General features: G+C 41.4%; 1 protein-coding gene across 2 annotated transcripts in view; it reads right to left on the reverse strand.

Moving 5' to 3' along the window:
• LOC124186851 (mannosyl-oligosaccharide 1,2-alpha-mannosidase IA) overlaps positions 1–10,063 on the reverse strand; it is a 271,893-nt gene that overhangs the window by 131,522 nt on the left and 130,308 nt on the right. The window lies entirely within an intron of this gene.

A 10,063-nucleotide genomic window follows, 5' to 3' on the forward strand; every position in this document is an offset into this window, starting at 1 on the left:
TCAAGTGCAAGAAATGTATCTCATTCTGAAGAATCTATTGAAAAACTGTCAAACTAATATGTATAATGTATTTTCTTTGAAAAGAATCTGTCAAATCCGAGAATTTTTTTTTCCCACCCTGCACATCGATAGATTTCCACAAAGAGTTGGATTTTCCTTCCGCACAGAGTTTCGCTAATTGGTGGATATATACGACTTCTCGACGTTATTTGCAATGCAAATGTTCTCTTCATTATTATTCACCTCCAATGAATTCTAACTTTGTTATTGTTGATGAGTTTTGAAGGAAGTAGAGAGAAACGGAGACCAAGAAGATAAAAACTTAGTAACAAGATGAAAATATCACATCAGATTGGACCTGTTCAATAATTTGATTTATCAGCCTGATTGATTGTTAATTTCTTGTAAATCAATGGAATAATCAGCCGTTTCGACAAGTCCCAAATTCAAGGTGACGGACGGAAATTTGATGTTTGATGATCGGTCAAAAAACTGTATGCAGGGGTTTTCGGGGCGGCTAATTAAATTCGTAATGCTGAATTTTTAAAATCTGATTTTAGACTCGTGATCAGCGATCCCAAAAATCCCTGAACAGAATTTTTTTTCTCCGGATTCGATCGAATTTGAAATTTTCGTCCGCCGTATTGAATTTTTCAAATCTGATTTCAAATTCGTAATCAGCGAACCTAGAAACTTATAACTTACGTAACTTTCTCGGAAACGAATTATTCCTTCAATTTACACAATTTTTTTCAATCAATTTGTTTCCAAAAATAACAATTTACATTATATCGCAATAATTACTCTCGAGTATTGAAAACCTATCGGTATGCTATGAGGAATAGTAAAAAAACCGCAAAGAAATATGTTTTCAAAGTTGTCTAGATATACAAAAATTGGCTGTAAAATAGGTGGTAAGAATACTTACCACCATGACTGAAGGGGTTAATATCACAGACCTACGTCGGACTCACTTTTCGCACTAGTCGTACATCCGTGATCGGAAACAGGACCGGAAACAAGAGGGTGAAGTGGAATTTCTACAAATGTGTGCACCTAAGCCTAGTAAACGGCAAAGTAGCGAAGGCCCGTTCTCCACGTCTTGCGTCTCGCGTGTCTCGCGTGTCTCGCGTGTCGCGCGTGTCTCGCGAGTCTCATCCATAGTGATGCGAATTACAATTACAAATAAGCGGGCGGGTCGCAGCCGGGTTGCCTTCCGTTCGCGTTATCGGCATCATCTTACACGACGAGCACTTAACCGTGGCGAGGATCGCGACTGCTGCTGCTATCTCGTTCACTACCCACGAAACTAGAAATCCTAATCCATACCTACTGCACAAGCCCTCGGGCACCGGGTGGAAAATCCCCGACAAAGAGGAGCGACCAAAATTGCCGCAGATAACGACGCACCCTTGACCATATTCGCTTTCACGATCTCGGGATCTCCACGTTTTATCCCCTTCGACCTTTCCCCGCTATTCTTTCGCAGCGAGTTCGAGCGCGGTAATGTACCTACGCGTGCCTGTCTACTTTTTTTTTCTTTTTTCTTTTCTTTTTGCCGAACAGAAATGATTCAATTTTGATGTACGTAGAATATCGTAGTTTCTTAGATATGAGGATGGCGTAAAGAAATGGCATGGTGAAAAAAATTTCTAGTTATGGTTGTTATATAGTTAACAACTCTTATCAGTTTTCACAGTAACCGTAGAAAAACAGAAAAAAAGTTGTACATTCAGAAACGCAAATGAATTTTGCATCTGTCAATCGGAAACTATGGTATTTGTTTCTACTCGTACTATATTTTCTTATCCTAACTATTGCGATTATATCGTGTTGGCGTATCACTAAATTGATGTAAGGGACGTATTTGAGTGAAAAAAAAAAAAAACAGATTTTTGTGCAATAAAAATAACAAGAAAATATAGCCCGGACATATTATCTCGTAATTTCAACAATATTCCAGTCGTATTTGTAACGATACCCATTTCACAATGACCTTTCACTAGTTACAAAAAATATAAATTTTCACAGCTTGATTAAATCTGTATTTTTCAATTTTAGAAGCTGGTATAAATCTTCGAAAAAGCGAAGCTTTGAGCGACGTGATTTTTCTTATGCAGATTTTCTTTGCACCGTTAAATGAAGGAGAGACGCACCGAGGCGAGGGTCGTCCGAAAATAAAACCTTCGGTGAAACCGCGTGGGAGGGCTTGACGGCAAACTGTGCGGGAGTATCGCCGTGAAATATACCGAGATAAACGGGAGCGAGAAAATGATTTGCTTGCGATATTTCAAGAGTAAGTACAAGCTATTTTTGATCTTGTATTTCACCCACGATACATGCACGTTCGGTTCTTCCCGTGGGTTAAGGACTCCTTATATACTCTTCACGACGAGAATGGCGGTGTGAAAAAATACGCCTACTGACTTCCGATCCTGCAAAGATTCGAACCTAACATCTTCCGATCCGCAGTATTGAGACGCGTTATCCGTTCAGCCATAAGAAATTATAGCCAGACGTTTCCTGCCGTGATCCGATGATACTCGTTAAAGTATTCCTGCACATCCGGTTTTCGGTGAAAAATCGAGATAACGTGGCTTGATTCGATCGGTATTATGATAATAAACAAAGAGATACCATTGATGCAATTATTTCATCAGCAGATGACTTCGTCCATGTTTCGATGCTGGCCTAATCCCGGAAATTAGGGGGACGAATTACGTCACTGAAAACTTTAATCTCAACGCACTGATCGGGGGAAGAGAACCAGAGAAAGGCAGACAGGAGTTTCAGGCTGGTGAATGGAAGACTCTTGATAAAGTCGCGCTGATTGTAGGCTTCGCGATCTTGCGGAGTTTGAAAACGACAATGAAGAGAAAGGGAGGAACAAGCTGACCGAAAGGGTCGGAATGGGTGGAGGGAGGACGAGCAAACGTTTGCGGATACGACAGGGATTTCTGGTATATTTACCGGTCTTCCTTTCTAGTTGGAGCTTTTCAAATGAAGATACACACGCGGATAAGTGTAGGGGTATAGAAGAGTAGATCGGTCTAGCCGATTCGCCACTCCGTCAATATTTGGTGAATTACTTGGGTCCTGAATTCGACGTTTCGACGTTTCGACGTACACTGGAACCTCGGTAAAAATCGAAATTAAACGTAAACTACGCTCGGAGTCAACCTTTGCTGTAGCCATGCTCTCTCTTCGTTTCTCTGAATTTGGATTTTCATCATTTGCAGAACGAATGTGCTAATAAATATTTTGAATGTTGAAAACTCGAAACGAGGCTTGTATTATCCAGAAGGAAGCACTGCAAGACCGCGTAATTATCGAGTATCGTTTTGCATCCTTTTCCCAAATAGCAAGGAATTACCTTATGACGATTAATTTTTAGTGCGCACGAGGAAGCAGCAATATTTTTTATTTATTTTGCTAGAAAGGGATACAGATTATACAGTGCAAGTAAATTATAGTGCAAACGCAACGAGATTTTACCGAACTACGTTTTTTTACATATTGTTTTTTTATTTGCAACTTATTTATCCTGACCGTTGAGCGAATTGCGTGAGGACTTGTGGAAAGAAAGCAATACAAGTTGTTCCCTCCAAATCAGTACGAGGAGCTCAAGTTTTCCGCAACATTTACATTCGATTAAAGAGTTCTTCTCCCCGTCATTCAGCCCCTGCTTATCCCTCTAAGCTCATTGTCCCCGGAGAGAATGGATTTTTGTCAAATCCACGGCCCTTTTCTGAGCCACCTAAACTCTCCGAACGACCAAGACCGACCGCAGATCTGGTTACTCGATTTGCTTACTCAAAAAGATTCCAATTCAATTGATACAGGTTGCCGTTAGGAATTTGTAATGAAACTGAATACGACGAACGACGCTGGGTGAATATCCTTTCTTTTTTTTTTTCGAATGACATTCCATAGCCTTCGAAAGTCAACGTGCCTCCCTCTGGTGGCAGAAGAAGCGTTTTAAATTGATATCCTTTGGGTGAATTGGGGCGGAGAGTGTTTGGAAAATTCATCCAAGAGCATATTGTCACTTTTTAATACACATTTCTTCCCAAAGTGTACGTGGCAAATATCACAACAGATGGCCAGTGTCCTCCAGCCGTTGAAATTGCAGTGAGGTCGGTCGCAATTACCGAAGATCGCAGCGCACGGAGCGCAAACTTCCATCGACAACGTCCAAGAATGTCGGATTATCAAAGATAGAGGCAGGAGTCCGGGGTTCGGAGTCCAGGGATGAGTTCGACGTGGAATGTACACTAGGAAATTCAATAATACCGTCGAGACTGGGTGGGTGGGTGGGTGGAGGGGGGGGAATAAAGGCGACGTCTTTTCAGGGCGCCGAGACGCCCTTTCGAACGAATTTCGTCAGAACGATAAATAATACAATGGAATAGTGGGGTGAAGTGGCCGAAGAAAAGCGAGACAAAGAGAGCCACAGAGCAGAGGGATAGAACGCAGAAGAAAGGAGAGAAAGGGACGACGTCCAAATCCCGTCGCGTCGATTCCCTCAATGCAAACACTCGACGTTCTAAAATACAGTCACTTTGCCGAAAAAGACGTCCAAGATTATGGCGCCGCATCGGAATTCCCCGAAATTGTTAACCCGATTGTTTAAATTTTAAATTACCCCCGTGCAGTTGGCAAAAATATTTGCTCCCCCGAGGGCAGCCCGTGTATTTGCGACTTCGTGGAGTAGAAGGGACGTTCGTTTGTAGTGGCCGATCTCGAACCCATCGATGGATGATCAAACCAATTTCACGTTCAGTTGCACGCCCCATTGGCTCCATCGGCGATTGGAAAAGTCGTGGTCAAGGATTTATCGAATTCAATGATCAGATATTGGTCAGGATTATTGTACGATAGTTTGAATATCGCGTAAGGTGAATTGCGATTGGAAACCGATTGTCGAGAGTGGATGCACATCCCTTTATCCGAGGTCTGGTGCGTTGAAGAGGTCAATGGAGGGTGCACGGCTACGAAACGGTACGGTCTCGTTATTCCAGAGACAGAGCTTATACCATTCAAGTAATCCCAGTTTTCTTTCGACTCTCCGAGCGGACGGAAAGGGAAAAGGAAAAGAACGGCGATCGCATGAAAAGAAACATCCACTTGTCCGCGGCTTTGCCTCCATTCAGTCCGGCTGTCCCGGCATCTCTTGCTGCAATTTGCGAAAATTAGCTAGGTAACAAGCTTAGTCTCGGACACAAAGCGAACGCGATGTCATCTCCGTCATTCAGGAGCAGAGGGATCGGGATGTTTATGGAAGCCTCGGTCGAGCTGCTCGGTTTCAGAGGGTCTCAAACCCGCCCACGGAGGATTACCTCTGTCGTGTCGTGTACGCTCTATACAAACGAATATTGGAACCCTTCTGCGCTAATTCGAAATTATGCGTTTATTCGTCGATGCGGACGCAGCAGAATCTGTCAAGCGATTTATCGCGGTATCGATAACGAACAGTTGCACTGTAACAGATTTCCTGTTTACTTCGGTTATACGCTCCACGCGCAACGTACTTCGCATCGAATAATTGTAGCGTAGGGACTGAGTGCGGAATCGATACTGCATAAGTCCGTGGAAAGTTTGGCACTCGATTTGATCGGCACAAAACGGGCCTGGGATATTGTACGATATAATATAGAAATAACATTACCGATCAATGCTCTTCGAGATGTTAGGAAAATGAGAAAAATTATTGCAAATTGATCTTAAAACGTAAATAGATCCTATTCTGCAATAGAAGCTCTCAGAATATTCTTATCACAATGTGCTGTTACGATTCAAGAATCAAACATCGTCGGCATCCTCCTCAACAATTTTCGGATCACCTGATGTAAATCAGACAAGAATATTCGTGAGATTGGCGGGTGTGTAATAACAGTTGCGAAATTTGCGCGATCGTCGTTGTTTATTGAAGCCACTTACCAAGGATACCCACGCGAGTTCACAGCGGATAAACCGAATTGGATCCGGTCTGTGAGCGGGTGACGCAGGCGTATAAATTGCAAAAGGAAACGGAGGGTTGAACAGTGCGAAGGATCAGGGATGAAGCGGGACTTCCAACCACAAATAACTGTTAACCGCACTGTCAGCACTGCGACCACGTGTCCTGCGTTTTGGTGTTTAGGGGTTCCAGTATTACCGCATTTCCACGCGTACAGATTGCACCGAGTAATTACACAGTCCGTTGCAAGGCACGGTGGACTATCTCCTTCGAATCAGCGATCCTATTCAATATCATCAACCCACCGAGGTGTTTATTTCTGACAATCGGAGCAATATTTCACGATAACGAGGCCAAGAATGATGAATTTAAAACGTACCGATATCGTGAGAAAGAAGAGTGTGCGTTGATCGAAGAGAGAAAATTCAAATGCCGGCATCGATAGTGTTTATGAAAGGGCAAATTGAATTTGTTGGCGAATTTGTGAATCCACTTTCGAAACGAAGGTGAACGGTAAAAAATAAACGAAAAGAATAAAGGAAAGAATAATAGAAAGAGCTGAATTGCCAGAGCGTGTTTCTACTTGAATATCAGTGCCCTACTGGAAATGTTTGAGAACGGTGGATTTCGCTTGCTACGGTAGTAATCTCCAGGTAATCCCCCTGGTAATCGGGGGTTCGATTGAACGGAGATCGTGGCACGCTTCACTCCAATTGTCACCACTTCACAAAGGGATAGATTGGCTAGAAAAGCTAAAAGGTTCGAGTGAAAGAAAAAACACATGCAAGCTTTCGTCGAAAATTACCTCGCGTTCCGATTCCACCCCACTGAACGTGGATACGAACGGACGGATGATTCTGTTTTATTTTTTATTTTATTTTTTTTATGGTTACTTAACCCTTCAGCGCTATTGCTAACGTGCAGAGCGATTTTCTCACAATCATTTTCAAACTCCTATTTTTACAAAATTTCAAACAGAACGACCACTCGAAAATTATTTGATCTTCACAAAATTTCGTGCTTCTTAGAATACTGAAAACTAAAAATTTTTAATACTTAACATGCGAAGGAAAGAAATAAATATTTATCTACAACTATGAGAATTTTTCTCGTCGCTTGAGTAAAGATGTTGATAAAAAAACCGTAATTCGGATAGTTTCGATACAATTCGGCCATCTCCGTAATTACAACCGCCATTTTCAAAATATACACATTTACTACCGTAATTTAAACAACCGTACTCGTATTTGTTGAAATAAATATTTGATAAATAATTATTATTGTTATGAGTGTCATCGCCTCGTATTTAGTGTATTCGATAAATAAGTAATCTTTATTGTTATTCTTTCATACAAATCATCGCATATTAATTCATACTTCAATTTCAAATATACGTGACCTAAAAAAATCTCGTTTACTAAATTTATAATTTTCCATAAATAATCAATTTGTTGAAATATTTTACTAAAGGAAAATTTTGAATAATCAAATTGTAGAATTTCAAAAAATGTTTCACTATTCATTTTTTCGACTTGATCTGATATCACCTTATTATTATTATTATTATTGAAATTTGGCGCTCAGCGCTTGCTCAAAAGCCCGAGATCGTTTTTCTCGTCACTTGAGTAATGATTGAGCATTTGATTAAAGAAACGACTCAGCTCTGAAATATGCGTAGGTGTTCGTAAAGCCGCGTCATATCCGGAGACTCTTACCAAATCGTCAATAAAACGTGACCCTGGGCATGCGAGTCGATGTTTGGAACGTGAAACGAGAAGGAAGGGTGCTGGGCGAAGTTCGCCTCGGAGTCACAGCACGTAGTCACTCGGAGGTAATTGTCCTCCGAGTCCTTCGAGTCCATCGTTATGCCGACTAAGGCTTTCGAGGACATAATATAACCCCCGTATAGCGGACCTTTGGTTGTCCCTCCGCTGTCGCTGACTTCACAAAGTCCTTGACGGCTGTCGCATCTTTCTCCACAACGCCGCCGCCTGTAGGAACACGGTACGGGGATTTGCTCTCGGAAGACGTTGTGGATGTTTTCCTCGCTGCTCTCACTCCGTTATCCTGTTTACTTTACCCCTTACCTACCCGTCGTTCACCTTCCCCTTTTCAAACTACCACGTACCGGGTGGCTTACATCGGTCGTTGCCTCAGACTAAAGTGTCGCGAGTCTGCGATCAATAATAATTATTTATTAACCGATCTCCGTCAATACGAACTAAGTACACTGTGATTAGTCTGGGAATTTTCGAATCCCATCGATAGTTTAACTTTACTCAAATTACCGGAATATTATGTTATCATTGCAGAGCGTAAGAGTTGCGCGGACTTATTTGCGAGAGTGTAATTTCCACACTACTATACGCGACACAAATATAACAACCTCTGGAATAAATTATTTTTATCAACTTAAACGAACCACTGTGTATGTACCGTGGTTATATATACGCAGTCGTACATCGTCTATGTATTGTGCTGAGATACATATCTCCGGAGTCCTGTACACAGATGTGTATAGTAGGTATGCATAGGAGTACGTACATAGACAAAGTCCACGTATCTAGAAGGTTATGCGCCAAGTACCTCCTTTACTCAAGCATGCTCCAGTGCATTTTTCGTTTCACGGTTTCCTACAGCCGTTTAATCACCAGCATCCTCTCGCTTCTCCGATCTAAATGTCTTTACGATGATGTGATCCTTTGTGGTTTACTCGACATGCACACGATTAATACTTGGTGCATTAGATCTCACGTATCGTTATTGTCATGTTACGTCGTTGCATCAGCGATATTGCCAAGGTAGGAATCAGACCTAGAAGATGGTAGTGAAATGGAAAACGGAAAAGGAAAAGGAAAGACGAAGAGAGTGTATAATCGTAATCGAGGCACTACCGGGGAATTATTTTCTACTCAACTTTTCGGCAATCGACAGGGACGAACCTTTCCAACGTTGGGTTATAACCGAGATCGGATGATTACGGATTCATGAAGATTATATGCAGTAGGGGCACGTCTCGGATAGGAAATTGGAACGAGATTGTTCTTATCACCGTAAATCACAAATCTAACTGATATTACACCTGCGCCGTCTATCGCAGGCCTGATTTTCCCTGCAGGTTTTCTTTCACCTTTTCATCCAATTTCTTTCTTTTTATTTATATTATTTACAGGACTCGATTTTTTACGTAATACAGGAGAGAGAGGTTGACTAAGGAGTCTGCAATTCCATTTTTTTTTTTTTTTTTTCTTTCAAAGGGGAGCGTTTCTCCTTTTACTTTTCGTTCTCGCTGCTGAATAATTGTTTGCACGGCTCGTTGGAGATGAAAAAGTTGGCTCGCGAATGGGGTAAACAAGAAAAATGTAAATCCAATTCCGAGGGATATTAAACGAGAGAAAAAAAAAAAAGAAACGAAATATACAATTTCGTTTGATGTGCTGTTGCAGTACAACGTACCTAAAACGATTTCTTACGTGGACATAACAAACAGTCTCAAATTTCAGCGAGGATCTGTAAGAAGACCTTGCGATAAATGCACGGAGAACTTCAACCCGAACTAGAAATTTCTACTTTTTTGCACCCTCGTGAATAGTTTTCGTGTTCCACGTTTCGGCGTGATTTCTCGAAGCATTTTAAATTTCACAATGACATTCATATCGGTAAAACCCGGCATACGTGACCGTCTACTTTCATTCTTGACGAGGGATCGTTTAATAGGGATTGAGGAGAATCCGAAAAATAAGATACGCGATAGAATACGTCTGTTGTTGAAGATGACGGGTTTGGAATAGAAAAGAAAAAAAAAAAAAAAAAACGAACACCTTTCCACTATATAACACGTGACACAGAAACCAGTTTTACTTTTTGTTCTTTTTTGACATTTGCCTACCGCGTTTGTGGCATAAATTTTTTTGTGCCAGTAGAGCTTATTATCAGAGGAGGAAATGCAACAGCATAGAACAATGACCTGCGATACATGTATCGGGGACCAATTGTACGCCTAAAGTGTATACCGTAATTAAACCGTTTTCAAACACTCACCGTAGTGACCTTCGCATCCTGCATACCGTTTTGATTTAATATTTGCCACACTGATGTAAAAAG

This window comes from Neodiprion fabricii, chromosome 1, assembly GCF_021155785.1.
Source record: "Neodiprion fabricii isolate iyNeoFabr1 chromosome 1, iyNeoFabr1.1, whole genome shotgun sequence".
Lineage (NCBI taxonomy): Eukaryota > Metazoa > Arthropoda > Insecta > Hymenoptera > Diprionidae > Neodiprion > Neodiprion fabricii.